The sequence below is a fragment of the Somniosus microcephalus genome, chromosome 3 (genome assembly GCF_052327205.1).
Source record: "Somniosus microcephalus isolate GS21.2 chromosome 3, FLI_Smic_1.0, whole genome shotgun sequence".
Classification (NCBI taxonomy): domain Eukaryota; kingdom Metazoa; phylum Chordata; class Chondrichthyes; order Squaliformes; family Somniosidae; genus Somniosus; species Somniosus microcephalus.
In genome coordinates, this window is record NC_140989.1 from 146,754,978 (window position 1) to 146,776,124 (window position 21,147).

The following is a 21,147-nucleotide window of genomic DNA, read 5'->3' on the forward strand; positions in this document are numbered from 1 at the left end:
AAAGGAATAGAAGGATATGCTGATAGGATAAGATGACGTAGGGTGGGAGAAGGCTCGTGTGAAGCATAAACATAGATCATTTGGGCCGAATGGCCTGTTTCTGTCCTGTAAATTCTATGTAAAAATGTCTATGTAATAATGTCTATGTAATTCTTCAGAAGAAGAATCTTGGAATTGAAACATAAAGATAAGCATGAACACTAGGGTGGCTTTAAAAGCTGGGAAATTGCTGAAGATAGAAACATAATTGTTTTTCACAACATTTTTGAAATGCTATCTTGGATAGGCTTTGCATGTAAGGAAACCACGTATATAATTTTTAAATACTAGCTTATTCTGTGAATAGAGAAATGATTGAACACAAAATATGAAACCCGCCATTCATTAAAAAATTAAGAGAACCGATTGCTATTTATTCCCTTATCTTACACAGAAAAATATCTAACACAGTAACCTTATTCTAGGTTTTTATTATGAATGGAAATTATATAATGGAAAGTATCTATCAAGGGAAATGAGGCTGCTATGTCATGGAAATGGAAAAGCATATAATAAGACGTGATACGTTTGGCAAAAAAACATCTGTACATGAGGCCACAAGCAGACAAGACCACCACAACTCTCTGTGTGTATTTTATAACACATAATTAGCTCTTAAAATATATATTTCATGAACTATCATTGTGAATAATTGTGTCAATAAGTTCTGAATAAAAACCTACCACATCAATGTGGGTGAAACGTGCACCATAAATTCTATAGATTGTAGTCGATGGCAGTTTCTTATGCTGTCAAATTTTAAAATTCTTTTTGTTTTCCATCTCTTTATTCACTCTCTACATTCACAATATTTTCCTCCTTTAGTAGATCGGGATAGTCCAGCACACAAACATTGCTACTGCCGCTGGGAATTTCATTATGTCGGGCCGCCACTACTTGAACACTGCTCAAGGAATCCTTTCCTTCCCACATTCCAGGTTCCCCTGTCTTCCAGGACTGCTGCTCAGAAGCCTTGAGGAAAAGTCTAGGGGGGAGAAATTCAGTATTGCCACATTTGGGGTGTTATACTCGAGCGGGTGCAAAATTTAGCGCCCGGCGCAAATTATCGCCACCTACAGCTAAATTGACCTGCTTCGCCCCAGGAGGTGCTTGGAGCGCTAAAACAGGCGCTGCACGACTGTCCTAAGGTGCTAAGCCGGAGAAGCGAGGCGCTCCCACCGAGGGCGGGTGCAGCGCAGGTGCGGCCAGTTAGCGATTGCACACAGACACGCTGGCGCCGGTCAGCTCTTAAAGGGGAGGGTCGATCTTGGATTGCAGCCACACCCTGCACATCGGAGCCCTGATTCTCGTCCAGGACAGACCTGCTGCCACATTCTAACGCCTAGGACCATGGAGAAGGCCAGGGAGCAAGCGCAACGGTTCAGTGAGGGGGCCCTGCAGGTTCTGGTTGGCGCGGTGGAGCGCAGGCGATCTATCCTGTTTCCGGACAGTGGCAGGAGGCCGCTGCCCACCGACTATTGCAAAGCTTGGAGGGAGGTGGCTCACAGAGTGACCTCCAGCAACATGGTGCCTAGGACCCCTGTGCAATGCAGGAAGAAGTTCAACGACCTCACTCGGGTCGTCAGGGTGAGTACTCTTTTCAGTATCCTCTTCATCCCTGCATGTGCACCTCACTTTATGGCTAAAGGGCCCTGAAAGCCCCAATGCCCAGCCCTCATCCAACACCTATGGGCCTTTCATGAAACTCACATGCACATTCAGCACTTTACACACTGGGAGGCAGCCAAGATCAGGGCTTCATACTGTAAGGGCTATTCCACCATGGGAGGCAGTGCAGCCAAGATCAGGGCTTCACACTGTACTCAGAGCCCGTCCTTTCTCTTGCAGGGCAAGCTGGCCCATAACAGGAGGCAGCAGCAACGGACCGGGGGAGGCCGGCCTCACCTTCAAGACCTCAGCGATCTGGAGCAGCGAGTCCAGCGCATTATGGCAGGCCAGATGATTGGCCCCGTCGCCACTGGATATGCCGACCCCGTTTTAGACAGCAATGGTAAGGTCATCACCTTTTTGACCTCTCTCCTTCCACTTGTGCCTCACACCAGCATCCTTTGCCACTATCGAACCAATACAGTGCATTGCAGCACTCATGCCTCCCTCACTGCTGCCCTGTCCTCACGCTAAAGCAACTCTTGTACCTCCCTGCTTTCAGATGCTGATTTGCCAGGTGAGGAGGCGGGCCCTCAAGCTGCCACTGTGAGTGATTGTGAAGGTGAGGAGGAAGAGGAAGCCGGACCATCAGTGCCACCCTCAGCCGAGGCAGCCCATGGCCATAATGGGGACACGTCTTCCCTGGAGGGGAGCAGGGAGGAAGGGTCTGAGGAGGGTGAAGCTCCGGGGCCCAGCGGGCTGCAGCAACGCGGGGGGGCGGGTAGGGAAGCTCGGCGGCCTTCTCCCCGGAGGGAGAGCCTGGCCTCCAGTCCTGCTACAGTGAGCGCAGAAGAGGTGCGGCTCCTCGCTGAAATGGGCGCCCAGGCGGAGCACAGGCACACTTAGCTCATGGCTGCAGTGGCAAGGATGCACAAATCCATTGAGTCACTGGCAAGGAGTGTCCAAGACTTCGGCGCAGCACAGGCAAGGAGTCTGCAGGACTTCGGTGCAGCACTGGCAAGGAGTCTGCAGGACTTCGGTGCAGCACAGGCAAGGAGTCTGCAGGACTTCGGTGCAGCACAGGCAAGGAGTCTGCAGGACTTCGGTGCAGCACAGGCAAGGAGTCTGCAGGACTTCGGTGCAGCACAGGCAAGAAGTCTGCAGGACTTCGGTGCAGCACAGGCAAGGAGTCTGCAGGACTTCGGTGCAGCACAGGCAAGGAGTCTGCAGGACTTCGGTGCAGCACAGGCAAGGAGTCTGCAGGACTTCGGTGCAGCACAGGCAAGGAGTCTGCAGGACTTCGGTGCAGCACTGGCAAGAAGTCTGCAGGAGTTCGGTGCAGCACAGGCAGCACAGGCGGCTTCCACGCATGTGCTTAGTGGTGCAATGCAGTCAGTGGCTGGTCTGACACAGATGCAGATTGAGGCCACACGAGCACTGACTGCTGCCACCCTCGCTGGATCGGGCACAAATCGCCGGGGCCCTCGCCGCGCCGCAGCAGGCCAGCAGTCTGTGCTTCAGCAGATTGTTCCGCATGCTGCAGTGCTGCCCCGTGGGAGTGCCAGTGTGTCGTCTGACCAGGGAGTGCCTGTCCTCTGTCAGGATGGCAGCATTCCTGCTGCCAACACTGTCACTTCTCCACTGCAGCTGCCACCACCTGTAGGACAGACTGCTGCTGCCCATGCAGAGTTGGAGCAGTCAGCAGCTGGGCCCTCCAGGCCCAGAGCTGGTCCAGGCCATCCCTCAAGGGCATCTGCCGACTCAGTTTCTGACACTCAGCAGCCTTCCCCCAGCCTTGCTGCAGCCACTGGGGTCCCATTGTGGAGGAGCTGCAGGGTGGGAAGGGGCCAATCTCGCAAGCGAAGCAGATCACCCTCGAAGGGCAAAAAGTAGGAGGTGTGGCAAAATGCTGTTAATTTTTTTAGTGAAGGCTGAGGATCGTGGTCATTTTTTGTTTACTCTTTTGTTCATTGTCTCCAGGTTGTGAGAGCCAGTTATGTGACTGACTGCTTTTTTTGGGTTTCTCTCTATTACTTTGTCATGCGGGAAGGGCACACAGTTTGTTAAATAAAGAAGTGTCTTTATTCAGATTGTGCATGTTTGCTCTTTGAACTATTTGTTGCCTTGACTGGCTCAGGGGTTGCGGAACGGTTCCATTCATGTTCTTTCAATGGCACAAGCCATTCCCTCAGAGGGGGCCTAGAACCGACTTGCAATAAGCTGCTGACGGACGGCCCTTGCACTTTGTGCCTCCCTCCCATCCTGGTGCTCTTCCTCCTCCTCCTCCTCCTCTGCTGGTGCTCCAATGTCTGGTGGCAGTGGCTGAGTCCTGAGGATCGCCAGGTTATGCAGCATGCAGCACACTACAACGAAATGGGAGACTCGCTCAGGTGAGTACTGAAGGGTGCCCCCGGAATGGTCCAGACAGCAGAACCGTTGCTTTAGCACGCCAATTGTGTGCTCAATGATGTTCCTGGTTGCTTGATGGCTCTCATTGTATCGTTCTTCAGCAGGGGTGCTGGACGCACGGAGCGGGGTCATCAGCCAGGTGCATAGAGGATAGCCCTTGTCCCCGAGAAGCCAGCCTCCTGGGTGAGCCGGGGCTTCAAAAAGGTCTGCCACAGAAGTCTGGCACAAGATGAAGGCGTCGTGGCTGCTGCCTGGAAAGCGGGCATTGACAGCTAGTATCAGCTGTCTGTGGTCACACACCAACTGGACGTTCAACGAATGGAATCCCTTCCGGTTGCGGTAAACCTCGGCATTCTCTTGCGGTGCCCGCAAAGCCACATGCGTGCAGCCAATGGCGCCCTGGACCATGGGGAAGCCCGCTATTCTTGCAAATCCCATTGCGCGCTCTTGCTGCTTGTCCAGGGTCATGGGGAAGGAAATGTACTGACGTCTCCTTTTAAAGAAGGCATTCGTGACTTGGCGGATGCAGCAATGCACCGTGAACTGGGAGACATTGGCAATGTCCCCAGTAGCGGATTGGAAGGAGCCAGTGGCATAGAAGTTGAGAGCCACTGTCACCTTCACTGCCACCGACAGAGACGTCCTGTTCCTCAGTTGAGGCTGCAGATCTGGCTGAAGCAGGTGGCAGAGCTCAGTGACCACCTCCCTGCTGAATCGAAGCCTCCGAAAACACTGCTCCTCAGACATGTTGAGGTAGGAGAACTGTTGGTGGAAAACCCTGGGAGGGTAAGGCCTCCTGTGCCGACACCTGTTGGCCCTCGTCCATCTGGCCATGATTGGCACTCTCTCTCGGCATCTCTGAGCCCTCTCAATGCAATGGAGAAATCCAACGCTTCCATCCATTGCAGCCCCCATAGTATGTGGCCACTCAAGGTTATGCCAGTGAAAAATCAAACCAACTACAAAGTTCTGGGCCGAAGCCAGAAGTACCTCTGCGAGCGCTGACTCAATGCAGAAAGCTCTCTCCCTTTGTCTCTCTGCAAATCTCTCTCTCTCTCACAGAAGGAGTGGTCCAAAAATGGTTACCACAAAGAAGCCAGGAAGAGCCCCCTTTAAATAGCGCCCCCCCCCAGCCCCACAGCGACTGGGAACCGTTCCAGTCAACCAGTCGCTGGGAGCGCCAGACGGAAAGGAGGGGGGCACCACTGAAGTTCCGGTTTGGAGCGCCCCAAGGGCGTTGCACCATGAAATGACATCAGGATCTGCGCGCACAGCTGAGTGGGCGTTGCGGTTTTGCGCCGCCGCTAAATGTCCGCTCAGTTTCGCGAGAGGCCCAGGTCTCGCCGCGCCCGGGTGCTAGCCGCTTCGCGCCCCACTTATTGCCCTCTTAAGGCGCTAACGGGTGGCACTAACAATTGAATTTCTCCCCCTAAGTGTCAGCTAAAGTAGAGATTGAATGTTATACTTTGGAATTCACCAGGGTAACACTTCTCTTTATTAAAAAATATTCTCCATTTTTTTCTCCCTCTCTCCTCCTTGCCTCAACTTGCTGATTCATACTGGGATATATTTCTATTAGTGCTCTCCAGCCTTCCACCCAAGAGACCAAGAGAACCTAGTCAGTGATTGTCAGTAGGTTGTTTCACCTTGGGAAGCAAGACAGCTGAAGACAACCCAACATCCGCAACATGTGCACTTCCCAGTGAGAGCAACTGGACAAGAGATCAGCATTCATCCCCTGGTAGATTATTCTCCTGCCTTGGCCACCGAGACTGAAGTTACTTGAAATGCCCTGACTGCTTGGCTGAGATCCGTCAAATCAGTACAGAGCAGGTAAAACCTGGGATTTTCCTTTTTGAATGGCACAGTTCCACACCTCATGATGGATCTACCCACTGACTCACTGGGAGAGCTTGACAAAATATATATTTTTTAAAAGATCTAGGTCATGATCTGTCATAGTGCCAAACTGTTTAATCAAAATAAAATTTCTGTTTTTTGGATCTATTTTCCAGTTATTTGCCACCTCTCCTGAAGGTGTTGACTGGGATGATGCTCCAGCAATGCCCTCAGCCTTCCAAAATTTTTATCCAAGTGAACATTTCCACGTGTGAGCCTAGATAAGTTTGATTGTGGAAGGAATCACAGATAAACCCAATTCCGCTCTCACCTGGTATCCACACATGTGTACATTTCCAGTAGGGTTCATTGAATCAGGATAGGTAGCAGGAAATCTGGCTATAATTCTCCTCTGTAGCTTCTTGACACTAAGGCCAACTGTAGCATTCCCTACAGCTGCTCCAACTAACACTCCTTACCTAAGGAAGGATATACTTGCCTTAGAAGGAGTGCAATGGAGGTTCATTAGACTGATTCCTGGGATGGGGGGATTGTCCTATGAGGAGAGATTGAGTAGACTAGGCCTATATTCTCCAGAGTTTAGAAGAATGAAAGGTGATCGCATTGAAACATATAAAATTCTTACAGGGCTTGACAGGGTAGATGCTGAGAGAATGTTTCCCCTGGCTGGGGAGTCTAGAACTCGGGGGCCCCGTCTCAGAATAAGGGGTCGGCCATTTAGGACTGAGATGAGGAGAAATTTCATCACTCAAAGTGTTGTGAATCTTTGGAACTCTCTAACCCAGATAGTTGTGGATGCTCAATCGTTGAGTATATTCAAGACAGAGATCGATAGATTTTTGGGTACTAAGGGAATCAAGAGATATGGGGATAGGGCGGGAAAGTGAAGTTATGGTAGAAGCTCAGCCATGATCTTCTTGATTGGCGTAGCAGGCTCAAAGGGCCAAATGGCCTACTCCTGCTCCTATTTCTTATGTTCTTATGAAACCAGCTAACTCAGCACAGAATGGGAATTAAACCTGAAATCGTCTAGTCTTGGTGACCTAATGCTACACTGGGGGCAGTCTTTACTCAAGGAACCCCAAGAATTTTTATGTTTAATTTCATAGAAATCATATGTAAAATGATATTGTGTGGCAGGCATAAAAAGGAATAAAATGATGCATTTCAATTAATTTAAGTGTTATTCCTCTTTCTACAAAATAAGATTATATTAAGCGGAGCATTTTCATGACGGTACAGTTATGTTGACAAAACAAATCACTACGTAAGTTATTAGTAACAAAAAGTAGCACAGTGATTTAGGAACATAGCAATAGGAGTAGGCCATTCAGCCCCTTGAGCCTGTTCCACTATTCAATTAGATCATGGCTGATCTGTATCTTAACTCCATTTACCCACCTTGGTTCCTTATCCCTTGATACCCTTGCCCAACAAAAATCTATTTACCTCAGTTCTGAAATTTTCAATTGACCCCCAGCCTCCAACAGCTTTTTGGGGAAGAGAGTTCCACATTTCCACTACCCTATGTGTGAAGAAGTGCTTCCTGAAAGGTACAACTGATTTAGGGGCCATTTGTAATATTACAAACAATGGGTACTTAGGGGAGGGAGTTGATGCTTCAGGTACTTTCCCTGTACCTATATATCTAGGGCCTGAAGTCCAGGAGCGCCGCTTCTCCAGCAGAAATACAACTGAGCAGAATCCCTATCTGGCACGGAGAACAGGGTTAGGGTCATTCAATCAGTCAGGGTGGACCACTGTCACCTATAAAGGTGCATCAAAAGTGTTCTGCTGCTTCAATGGCATAATGGTGATCCAGGAAGGGCCCAACCAAAAGCTTGTACTTTCAGGCTTCAGCTCCTCTGAAAGCTTTAGAGGCTTCTTTTGCAGCTAATTGATTTTCTCTGGGATTCCACCCCATAAATGAAATATCTTGGCCTGCAACGGTCTTGGGGCATTTCCGGGGGTCTTGGTGGGACTTACAGCAGCTTTCAACTGGCCAGAGTTTGGATGAGGCCTGCCGAGTCTGCAAAGGATCGAATTCCTGGAATATCCCGGGAACTCCCTCGGCCACACCTCCTTGACATGAAGGTGTCGGACAGAAGATTCGCCCTATCCTCATCCTTCCACCCAAATTTTGCTGGCCTTGCTTATTAGGGTTTTCTGCCCCTCCATTTCGAAAACTCCTTTTCTGCCATCCCACAACCCAGGAATCTTAAGCCCATAAAATAAATTGTAATCTGTTAAAAAAAAGAGACTGAAAGACTTTTGTTTATATAATGGCACAGAAATTCAGGTCAGGGGCTTCCCGCGGGTGCAAGCCCCCGACCTACACTTACCTAGCGCGCCGGCAGTTGACCTCTTGGCCTGCGTGGAATTCCTCTCCAAGGCCTGTCCCAGAGGCCGGCGCGCTATGCTGGCGTGTCCCAGGGGCGTAGTTAGTGCGATGCGTCCCCTGGGATCACGTGAGCAACAGGCAGCCAATCGGAGCAGGGAATGCTCCATTCATAAGTCTTGACAGATAGACCTTTCAAAACATATAAATGCTGAGGCTGTAAAACTGTACTTTACCTTCAAATAAAAAAAATTTTAAATCACACTTTGTAAATAAACTATAAATGACATTAAATAACTATTTTAAACAAAAATTTAAATTTTTGAAAAAAATAATTTTATAAAAAAACGGGGCTAAAAATAAACTTACCTTGCTTTAAAGTATTTAAAAGTAAAAAACCTGTGGAAAAAATGTTTTAATTTTAAATAATTGACCACTTACCTTTGAAAATGAAGTCCTTACAGCTGCTTTTTACATTTCTAAAATGTACAGACTTACCTGCACGTTAAAACCTGTAAAAAAAAAGGAAGTTCAACGCACACGCGCAGACTCCCGCGCGCACGCGTTCGGCCGTTCAGAGGATCGGAAGTGCCGGTTTCCCGCGCATGCGTAGTGCATGCAAGATTCTGGCACTTCCATCGGGTCCACGCGTGAGTACTCCGTCCATACTCACGCGTTGGGACCTGAATTTCTGGGCCAATATCTCATCACATCTCTCAGAGACATCTTCAATTGCTTCACATAAAGAAAGACTTGCATTTTTATAGCCACTGGCTGACATACAATGAAATATGTTTGAGGTGTGGTGACTGATTGTTACATAGCCAAAATCAGCAATTATTTTTCACCTAGCAAGATCCCACAACCAGTGATGATATGAATGATTAATTAGTGTCATTTGTGGCTCAGTGGGTAGCACTCTCGGCTCTGAGTCGGAAGGTTGTGGGCTGAAATCCCACTCCAGAGACTTGAGCACAAAAATCTAGGCTGACGCCCCAATGCAGTACCGAGGGAGTGTTGCAGTGTCCTAGGTGTTGTCTTTCAGATGAGACGTTAAACCAAGGCCCCGTCTGCCCTCTTAGGTGGACGTAAAAGATCCCATGGCACTATTTCAAAGAAGAGCAGGGGAGTTTGCCCCAGGCTAATATTTATCCCTCAGTCAACATCACTAAAACAGATTATCTGGTCATTGTTACATTGCTGTTTGTGGGAGATAGCTGTGCGCAAATTGGCTTACAACAGTGACTCCACTTCAAAAGTACTTCATCGACAGTAAAGTGCTTTTGAACATCCTGAGGTCGTGAAAGACATTATATAAATGCAAGTCTTTCTTTTATCAATATGATTCTGATGTGATTGTTTGAAGGAGAAGGAAAGACACAGAGAAAGCTCCCTGCTCATCTTCCAATGGTGAAATAAGATCTTTAATGTCCTGCTGAACAAAAAGAGAGCCTAGATTATAGTTGCCATTATGTGGAGTTTATTTAGTGCTAGGGCCATTGGCTCCCAATACAAACTTGGCAGATTTGCTAAGTATTAAATTAATTAAACTGATTAGCAAAACTGGCATGCTTACTTAGGAGCTGTTGCTGGCTCCACAGGAACTGAATGTCAGGAGCCAGCAGCCTTAGTACTCCATTAAACTCAATGTGCACAAATCCTGGAGTATGGTTTGAACCCACAATCTCCTGTGGTTGTTACAGTACACTTTGTGAGGTGGAGGAGGTACAAGTAAAATAGAGCTCTTTGTATTCTTGTCAAATAGATGACAATTATGGTTGGTCTCTAACAGCTACAGCAATTGAGAACACAGTGGTGTAATTCAATGAAAGCAGCTAATATATATTTTGGTCTTTTTAAGTTTGTCTTTGATTTGTATCTAAACACCATCAATTATTACTGGCTATGTTCCCTCACTCATTAAAACAGTGAGGACATCTGATTCATTTTTTCCCTCTCTAAAGTTTTCTATTTTTCTCTTTTCTTGCCATTTCTCTGCATTTTATAACCTCCTGAAGACGTGACTCCTTATTGGGCTATTGTTCCATGGGTGCCAGGCCCCATCCAGTAGCTGGCCCAAATGGTCATTATTCATGCGTCAGCCTTGACGGTGCGTGGCGGAAGGCTATTTGGCCACATCACAGCTGATCCCAGTTCTGTCCTAACCCATTGCCCTCGTGCACATGCTTCCAACAGGGATCGCTGTATAATGATCAAGAGTGGGAACCCTGGTCAGTTTTCTCCATGCCCAATCCAGAGGTGCTGAAGCCAACTATTGCTTCCCTAACAGTTGAAATCAACTAACTTGGCACGAGTCAAGTGGGACATTCCTGGTCTGTGTGGCTCACATACTGATTGGAGGAACTCCCTCAGCCACCAGAGGGCGCCATCACTAAGCCATACGCACCTTGACTAACCCTAAGAGGGTAGGTGACTGATTTTTTTTTGGCGAAGAGCTCCTCCCAGAGTCGCAATGCGGATTCCGCCCACTAAGGGGCACAATGGACATGATCTTCACCACACGTCAATTACAAGAGAAATGCAGGGAACGGCACCAACCGCTGTACATGGCCTTTTTTGATCTCACAAAGGCCTTCGACACTGTCAACCGTGAGGGATTATGGAGTGTCCTCCTCAAATTCGGCTGCCCTCAAAAGTTTGTCACTATCCTCCACCTGCTTCACGACGACATGCAAGCCGTGATCCTGACCAACGGTTCCACCACAGACCCAATTCACGTACGAACCGGGGTCAGGCAAGGCTGTGTCATCGCACCAACGCTCTTCTCAATCTTCCTTGCTGCAATGCTCCATCTCACCCTCAGTAAGCTCCCCACTGGAGTGGAGCTAATTTACAGAACAAACGGGAAACTGTTCAACCTCCGTCGCCTCCAGTCCAGATCCAAGGTCGTCCCATCCTCTGTTATCAAATTACAGTATGCAGACGATGCTTGCGTCTGCGCTCACTCGGAGGTCGAACTCCAAACCATCGTAAACACCTTCACCGAAGCATACGAGAGCATAGGCCTTACACTAAACATCAATAACCTGCCCCCGCCACACATTGCTGCCCTCCGATTATCAAAATCCACGACAAGGCCTTGGACAACGTGGACCACTTTCCATACCTCGGGAGCCTACTGTCAACAAGGGCAGACGTCGACGACGAAGTCCAACACCGCCTTCAGTGTGCCAGTGCAGCCTTCGGTCGCCTGAGGAAGAGAGTGTTTGAAGACCAGGACCTCAAACCCGGCACTAAGCTCATGGCCTACAGGGCAGCACTGATACCTGCCCTGCTGTATGCCTCAGAGACATGGACCATGTACAGCAGGCACCTCAAAGCACTGGAGAGGTACCACCAACGCTGCCTCCACAAGATCCTGCAAATCCATTGGCAGGATAGGCGCACCAACGTCGGTGTTCTTGCTCAGGCCAACATCCCCAGCATCAAAGCTCTGACCACGCTCAATCAGCTCCGATGGACGGGTCACATTGTCCGCATGCCCGATACGAGACTCCCAAAACAAGCGCTCTACTCGGAGCTCCGGCACGGCAAGAGAGCCCTAGGTGGGCAGAGGAAACGCTTCAAGGACTCCCTCAAAGCCTCCTTGAAAAAGTGTAACATCCCCACCATCACCTGGGAATCCCTGGCCCAAGACCACACAAAGTGGAGGAGAAGCATCCGGGAAGGCGCCAAACACCTCGAGTCTCTTCGCCGGGAGCAAGCGGAAGCCAAGCGCAGGCAGCACAAGGAGCGCAAGTAAACCCAAGCACCCCACCCACCCGCCCCTTCAACCACCGTCTGCCCCACCTGTGACAGAGACTGTAGGTCCCGCATTGGACTCATCAGTCACAAACTCATTTTTAATGTGGAAGCAAGTCATCCTCGGTTCCGAGCTGGTGCTTCCTTAGTTTGGATCACAGGAAAGCTGTGCCTACCATTCTGCCAGCAGAATAAGAGAGCCAGCTTTAGCTATGGAAGTGTGGGTAGCCAACTCATAGACGCCAGTCTCCCAGAATCAGAACTAAACAAGCGCCAGCGTAAACGTGTCTAAAGAGAGTTTTATCCAACCTTAAGTATGTGCTGCTGGTTGACTTTAAGAGCCTGTCCTTTGTGGGGTGGAGATGAGAGATTATAATTCAGCTTGGCACTAATTATTTTAGATGATTGCGTTAAGTCAGTGGGGCAAGTATGGCATAAGTTTCAGTTGCCAATTGAAAATGATTTAATTTGCACCACGTGTGAGTTGATATGGCTCCCTGATGTTAGGCAGCCCTGCAGCTGCTTATTTTAAGCTAGGTGTGACCAGCATGATTAGGGAAACATAGGAAAAACTGCAAAAATGTGCTACTTCAGCACTGGCAACCCCACCAATTGGTATGGATCTAAGGGCGAACATCAGTTATTTTGTCTTAATTCTCCATGTGCCCGTTTATCAAAGTCCTTATTTTGTATTTTGATATGGTCAAAATATCTTTCATCTTTAAAAAAGACACTTCATGGCAGGAAACATTTTCCCCAGTTGATGGACACTGTGACCTTATGTCTGACAATCATCTTGATAAGTGTGTGTGTGTGTTTCACTGGTGAACCAGTTATTTTCCATTTGGTCATCTTTCTATCCCCCATTGTGATCCTCCTCAGTCTGCTCCTCACTTCTCCTCCAACCATGGCCTGAGTGAGTTTCTTCTCATTCACCGGGCTCTGTACATTTACTTGTTCCTCTGCCTCCTCCTTCTACTCGTCCAAATTCTGAGGTGTTCAAATATTAGTAAGTATGACTATCTGGGTGTTTTGGAACACATCCATGAGCATTTTCACTGTGAGATAGCAGGAAAAGTGTGCCTTGCGCACACAAATCATGTCCCAAACACATAACTTGAAATACACTGGTGCCCTGTGCAGAATACCATACAGATATGAGGACACACAGAGAAGGTTACACTACGCATCCACCCTATTTGAATCAGTCACACACAGGACAGCCTGGACAAGAAAACAGTAACATACAAGGGTCAAGATAATAGTCATACATACTCATACACATACAACAGACCAGGTGACAATTTCACGCACAATAACAACATGGAAAATATGACCTTCACACACAAGCCACACACACACTTATCAAGATGATTTTCAGACACATCATGCTCGGACACAAACACAAACTACAAACCTCCACACATATTTAAAAATTGCCCACAGAAGTGCCCTGTGGATGGAATAATCTGAGTCATCTCCAAAATACTGCAGTCTTCATCCACACCACTTTTCTCCTAGCAACACAGATGTCCGTTCTCCCCCATTTGTGCCTTTTGACCCCCACTGTTCATTGCTAAAACATTCCCATTCACCACTGCAGACAATTGAAAGAGTTTCCATCAGCGCCGTGATTTAAATACTTAAAGATGAGCACGTATCAACTCAAAAATCGTCGACATCGGCCTTTACAGCTTCAGTCTCCAAACTCTTCTGTGACCATTACTGGGATTGTGTGTGGCTGAATGTTGGGCGAGAACAGGCTCGGGTTTCACTGCGATATCCTTCACGGTCAGTTGACTGTGGGCACACATGAATAATGACCAGTTAGCCAAAGGTACCAGTGTGTAATCGCCACCCATGGAACTGTACCCCAAAGAGAGAGTCAACGGCTTCAGAAAGGGAGGGGAGAAAATTGAAGATAAAGTGAAATGTAGAAAGGAAAGCAGGGTTAGGGTTAGGGTTAGGGTTTTCAAGACTAGGTTTAAACATTAACAAAACAGATGAAAACAACTTTGACTGTAATCCAGTGTTTTAATAACGATTATGGAATGATATGATACCATCTGAAAATAAAGTCAATGGGAAGAAAAATCGAGAGGGAATATAACAGGCAGCCGATTGGCTACCACCCTTTTCACACCACTCCCAAAATTGAAAGTTCCGCCCTAAATCTCATGAAAATAAAATGTGTAAAAATGTTAGCTGAGTAGTTGATAGTCAGCTTGTCTGATAGTTATTGTGGCTGGTCCAAGACCATATTTCACTGGGCCTGGTTCAATGATCAAGTTCCTTGCATGAGACATGGAGAAAGAGAGAAATGATCTTGTTCAGTCCTGTTATGTGAAACCCATTGTCGATGATGTTATTAATTAAATACTTAGTATGCTTTAATGAAATTCCTCTTGCTGACACTTTCATGAAGAGGTTAACCCTATTCATTTTAAACAAATTAACATCCTCAACAATTTCTAGCCCACAATGCTTGGGCCCAGGTGAAGGGCAGAGAGCAGACGAATCAGCTGGTGGCGGCTGAAATTTGGGGCAGATCCCAGTTCCACCAGGACTCCATCCTGTTTCTTTCAGCCAGGTATATTCCGGCAATGGGACCATTGGCAGATCTTCCGTCCGCCCTGTTTTACATCCACGTCCATTCCGTCCTTCTAAAGCCTTCACGAAGCTTTTAGCCGAGTGTCAGCTGTGGCTCAGTGGGTAGCACTCTCACCTCTGAGTCAGAAAGTTGTGGGTTTAAGTCCCACTCCAAAAACTTGAGCACAAAAATCTAAGCTGACACTCCACGGCAGTACTGAGGGAATGCTGCGTTGTCGGAGGTGCTGTCTCTTGGATGAGTTGTTAAACCGAGGCCCCATCTGCTCTCAGGTGGATGTAAAAGATCCCTGGCACTATTTCATTGAAAAGCAGGGGAGTTATCCCTGGTGTCCTGGCCAATATTTATCCCTCAATCAACATAACAAAAACAGATTATCTGGCCATTATCGCATTGCTGTTTGTGGGAGCTTGCTGTGCATAAATTGGCTGCTGCATTTCCTACATTACAACAGTGACAACACTTCAAAAAGTACTTCATTGGCTGTAAAGCGCTTTGGGACATCCAGTGGTCGTGAAAGGCGCTATATAAATACAAGTCTTTCTAACTTTTTTATGTGCCTGGCACCCCAGATTGGGTTTTCTTCGCGGGGAGAATGGGGCAGAGCTCTGGCAGATCCGGGTACCACTCCATATTGCTTGCCCCCTCCTGCGTTTCCCCCCCACCTCCAGTTATCACGCTACATGCCCATGCCCTGTCATGCCCAGGCCCTAGAATTTTGAGCCCTATTATTCTTAGAACTCAGAATCCAAACTGGGCTGATTCAGATTAAGTTTTTGAATACCCAAATTTGACACAATTTGAAGGTGGAATGCACCTTAAAAATAAATGGTTGTACACATACACAGTTGGAACAGCACATAAAGCACCTTTTTGCTGTCTGCTGGACATACAGCTGGGACACATCACTGACAAATTGGCTAGAAATTCAATTGTGCCTGAAGACAGGCATGTGGGAAGCGGAGCACGCGCTATGCGCACTTTTTCACATGGTCAGGAGGACCACGTTAAATTGGCATTGGCAGCTCATTTTAAAGAATCGCTATTTATTGGCTGTGCGCCCATTTTGGGGGACTGGAAATCAGGCTTTACTGATGCCACCTATAGGTAGCCAGCACATTGCACCTGTGCGTAGTGTATGATTATTTTAAACAGAGCTTGCTGTCTGTTAGTGTCACAAGTTTATCACGCTGTGAGCCAGGTGCTGGGGCAGACCAATTTCATGAAAGGGTCCTACTACAAGCGTAGTACCCTTATTTAAATATGATAATGAGGCTTTTAAAAGATTCCGGTTTGGGCCTATGATGCCCACGTAGGAGCCTGATCCAATATGGCGGGTGATGCACTTCTGGTGGGGAATGGGTGTGTGCATGCCACCTGCCATATTTGATCCTTAGGTGCCCATTTTATGCCTGTGAAACGGGCGATGCGCAATCTAATTTCTAGGCCCTGGGATCAGACAGTACCAAATTTCCTGTCAGTTTAGCCATTAGAAAGTTAGCTTCGTAAAAGATCAAATATTACCACATATTTAAATAAGCAAATATCCACTAAATAATCTTTCCACCCAGTGACCAAAAGTTTTTCAGCCTGCAGTTTGTGAGAACACGGGGAAGCAGAAGACATTATCTTCTGCTAGTAATTAATTTAGCGGAATAACTATTTGATAAAGAGATGGATGAAGACTGGTTAGAAGGGCAAACCAGTCTAGAAATAATTGTTGAAGCTATTAACCAATGAACATATTTGATGTCATTCCTCTGTCGCTATTTTAACATATGCATTAACTCATTTATTTTAGGTTTATATCTCGGTTAGGTTAGAAGAGAAATGTCACACAAATGCACTAAGCATTCACTAAAATCATTGACAGTAACTTCTGGGCTGATATCGGAACTTGTCCATAAGAATCTTTAAATCTTTACATTTTTGTAAAGTCTTTCAAAATATTTGTGCATTACCAGAGTACTATCCAGTTATGTGAATTGTTCTTCATTTTCACTCTTTTTTGGCAGAAAGCCTTTTAAAAAAAATGTTTTGCTCTTTTGGAGAAGATTTTCAAATGTATTTTTATGATTTATTCTTTTCAAGGCCAAAAAATTGGGAATGGCAAAGGTCATTCTGCCATCAAATCCGCTCCTTCCCAAATCAGTTTACCTTTCTCATGGTTCTCACCCACTTTATTTAATCTGTATGAGGTAAGGAACCATAGCTAAACGTTCCCGGTAGATAATATTCTATGAGATTTTACTCTGATCCCCTAAGGTAATTTATCTAAGTGCCACAATATTAATCTACCATTACAGCCTTCATTATTCATTTTGACCAATTGGCTTTCCACAAATGACATTGCCATCGTTCAGCAGCACATTATCTATTGTGTTTTATATTTATCCTTACACCCATCAAACCAGCCTTTAGCCCTCTCTAAATGAAATGTTTTTTTGTTATCCCATTTTGTTCACTGGTCCAGCTGCTAATGCCTCTTCTGCGTTTTGTCCATGTCACCAGTCACATCAAAGACATATGCCTTAAAGGAGGGGTGACCAAACCGTAACCCATGGGCCACATGTGACCTCAGAGTCCTGGGACTCTGGCCATCGAAGCCAACTCAACCCTATTTGTGCTTATCTCTCTGATTCACTGGTTTGTCCTGTTTGAATTTTGTGAGCTTGGAGGGTTTGGTAAGGGGCTGGTCTTAAGCACTGTTGCCTCTTGGTAGATAAATCCGAAATCAGAAGACTAAGATCTATTAGTATCAGTAGTTTGAGACATATGCAAATTAATGGTCCCCTAGGCTCCTCACGGTATGTGGCCCTTGAAGGCTAAAAGCTTGGACATCCTTGCCTTAAAACACAAGTGAATTCAAGAGACATTTGACTTAGTTACGCGATCTGTTGACATTCACTGTCTAAGCTCGTGACAAAATAAGTCACATGGGTGATGCACAGGAGGGTCATGACCACCCATGGAACCATATCCTGAGCAAGAGTCAAGAGTGAAAATAAAAAAATTAAAATTAAATCATTTTGCCATCAAATTCTAAACATTTATTTGACAAACCCTGTCTTCGAAGTAATAGTAAAATGCATTCAAGTTGGACACTTTGAAAACCCACTAATTGACTTAAGGGTCAGGTCAACTTTTACTACCTGTATGTTAAACAAAATCATTACGTAAGCTACTGAATGGAAAGGAGGATTTCTCAAACAATTCTCTAAGCATCTTAGTTTAAGTGTTTTCTCCTACTTTTAAGTGCCTTGGTGGACAATTCTCTTTAATGCTTGTTTTTGTGTTTGGGTTAGTAGTTCCTGAGCCTTGTGGTATGAGGGAAATGTGACCTTTGTGGTTTTTGTGTTGAAGTAGCCTTCAATCACAGTAAGGCTGTGCTCTTTGCTATGGGTGAGCAAAGGTATTTTGAGTTTAAAATGTGAAGAATTTGCTTAGTGCCTTGAATATCTGCAGCTCTTTCCGGTTACACTGTCCTAATGGTATCACCGCTATAATTCACTACCGCAAGACCATTGTGCAGCAAGTATATTGGCTACATCGTTCAAATTTGTCTTTTGATATAGAACAGTTTGTTGCTTAATATTTTTAATAAAAATAAGTGTGCTAAGGATCAACCAGAGCTCCATGTGGCTAGAAATATATTGAACATTTGGTACATAATCTTACCTTCAAGTCAGTAAAAGTCCCTTAAAGTTGAGTCATGGGAAATATTGCAAATTTTGTAATAATTGATGGAGGCAAAATAAAATGTTGGAAATACTTTTCTCAGTTTTATTTTTTCCTAGGTGAAAGGCCGTTACCTATAAGTGCCAGATATCAGCAACATATGACCAAATGGGTATGGTATTGTCTTGGATGGGAGCATATTTTGGTTTTCAATACTTTTAGAAACATATTGGCCCAGAACTTGGTGTCGGGGGCTTGCCGCGCGTGCAAGCCCCCGATGTGCACTTACCCGGCGCGCCGACATCTGAAACCTGGCCCGCAGTGGATTTCCTGTCAGTGGCCCGGTTCTGATGTCGGCGCGCTGTGCTAACCTGACACAACGGCGTAGTTAGTGCGATGTGCCGGCTGGGATCAGGTGAGCACTGTTCAGCCAATCAGGGGAGGGGAAACTTCATTCATAAGTTTGAGAGTAAGAACTGTCAAACTCATGAAAAGTACTGCACCCCAAAACACTACTTAAACTTTAAATAAAATTTTTAAAAACATCCCAATCATTAAATTAAGTATAAATAAGTTAAAAAAAATAATTTAAACAATAATTTTTTTTTTTGAAAAAAATAAATTTTTAATAAAAAGGGTCTAAAACTAAACTTACCTTATTGTAGATTCTTTAAAATAATAAACCTGTGGAAAAAAAATTCTAAATTGCACTAAAACACCACTTACCTGTAAAAATAAATACTTACGTGTGCTTTTTACAAGCGTAAAGACCGGAGGCCTTTACACATGCGCAAATCCCCCAAAACAGAGGAAATCCAAGACGCACGCGCTGCCCCCTACAGCGCACGCGCTAGCCTCTTCACCTCTTGGGTTAGAGGAGAGGAAATGCCGGTTTTCAGCGCATACGCTGTGCATGCTGAAAACCGGCATTTCCTCCGGCCAGACGCGTGAGTACCCCTTCCATACTCACGCGTTTGGGGAGGAATTACTGCCCCGTTATGTTACTGGACAAGTAATCCAGATAATGTAAGTTCTAAATCCTACTATGGCAGTTTGAGAAGTTCAATTCAGTTTAAAATGAAATCTGGAACTAAAAAAAGCTGGTAACAGCAAAAGTGACCCTGCAGCTGTCGAATTGTTGTAAAATCCCAACTGGTTCACTAATGTCCTTTGCCTGCTGTCCTTACCTGGTTATGCCCATATGTGGCTCCAGTCCAACACCAATGTAGTTGAATCCTAATTGCCCCTTGAACTTGCCTAGTAACCACTCAGTTGTATTGGCTGTAATGAGCGGGCAGCCAGTGCAGCAGGAATGAGCGGGCAGCCAAGGTGGCAGGAATGAGAGGACAGCCGGCACGGGAGGAATGAGGGGACAGCCGGCATGGCAGGAATAAGGGGGCAGCCGGCATGGCAGGAATGAGGGGGCAGCCGGCACGGCAGGAATGAGGGGGCAGTCAGCACGGCAGGAATGAGAGGGCAACCGGCATGGCAGGAATGAGGGGGCAGCCGGCACGGCAGGAATGAGGGGGCAGCCGGCATGGCAGGAATGAGAGGGCAGTCAGCACGGCAGGAATGAGAGGGCAGTCGGCATGGCAGGAATGAGAGGGCAGCCAGCATGGCAGGAATGAGAGGGCAGCCAGCATGGCAGGAATGAGAGGGCAGTCAGCACGGCAGGAATGAGGGGGCAGCCGGCACGGCAGGAATCAGTGGGCAGTCGGCATGGCAGGAATGAGAGGGCAGCCAGCATGGCAGGAATGAGAGGGCAGCCGGCACGGCAGGAATCAGTGGGCAGCCGGCATGGCAGGAATGAGGGGGCAGTCGGCATGGCAGGAATGAGAGGGCAGTCGGCACGGCAGGAATGAGGGGGCAGTCGGCACGGCAGGAATGAGAGGGCAGTCGGCACGGCAGGAATGAGGGGGCAGCCGGCATGGCAGGAATGAGGGGGCAGTCGGCATGGCAGGAATGAGGGGGCAGTCGGCATGGCAGGAATGAGGGGGCAGTCGGCACGGCAGGAATGAGAGGGCAGCCGGCACGGGAAGAATGAGGGGGCAGTCGGCACGGCAGGAATGAAGGGGCAGCCGGCACGGCAGGAATCAGTGGGCAGCCGGCACGGGAAGAATGAGGGGGCAGCCGGCACGGGAAGAATGAGGGGGCAGCCGGCACGGCAGGAATCAGTGGGCAGCCGGCATGGCAGGAATGAGGGGGCAGTCGGCATGGCAGGAATGAGAGGGCAGTCGGCACGGCAGGAATGAGGGGGCAGTCGGCACGGCAGGAATGAGAGGGCAGTCGGCACGGCAGGAATGAGGGGGCAGCCGGCATGGCAGGAATGAGGGGGCAGTCGGCATGGCAGGAATGAGGGGGCAGCCGGCACGGGAAGAATGAGGGGGCAGTCGGCACGGCAGGAATGAGAGGGCAGCCGGCACGGGAAGAATGAGAGGGCAGCCGGCACGGGAAGAATGAGGGGGCAGCCGGCACGGCAGGAATCAGTGGGCAGCCGGCACGGGAAGAATGAGGGGGCAACCGATGCTCTCCGCCAGTCAGCTGTCCAAAAGTTAAAACCTACCCCGTTCTTTCTATGTACCTCAAAATTGTGGCAGTCCCCACCGCCCTGAATATTCCTGTCCTTCTGCAATCTACAGGCGCATGTGAAACCAAAAACACAGATGTGTTGTTCTATTGCCTCAAGCAGTCTTTACAAAATGTGTGTGAGTCATGCATCAACATGGTGTGTGGGTGCTCCAAGTGTGGTAAACACTTTAAAAATAGTGCACGGATCTGGATGAACCAGAATGTTTGACAATAGAAAATATTACAGGAATATTGAGGGACCCAAGGAGATCCAAGG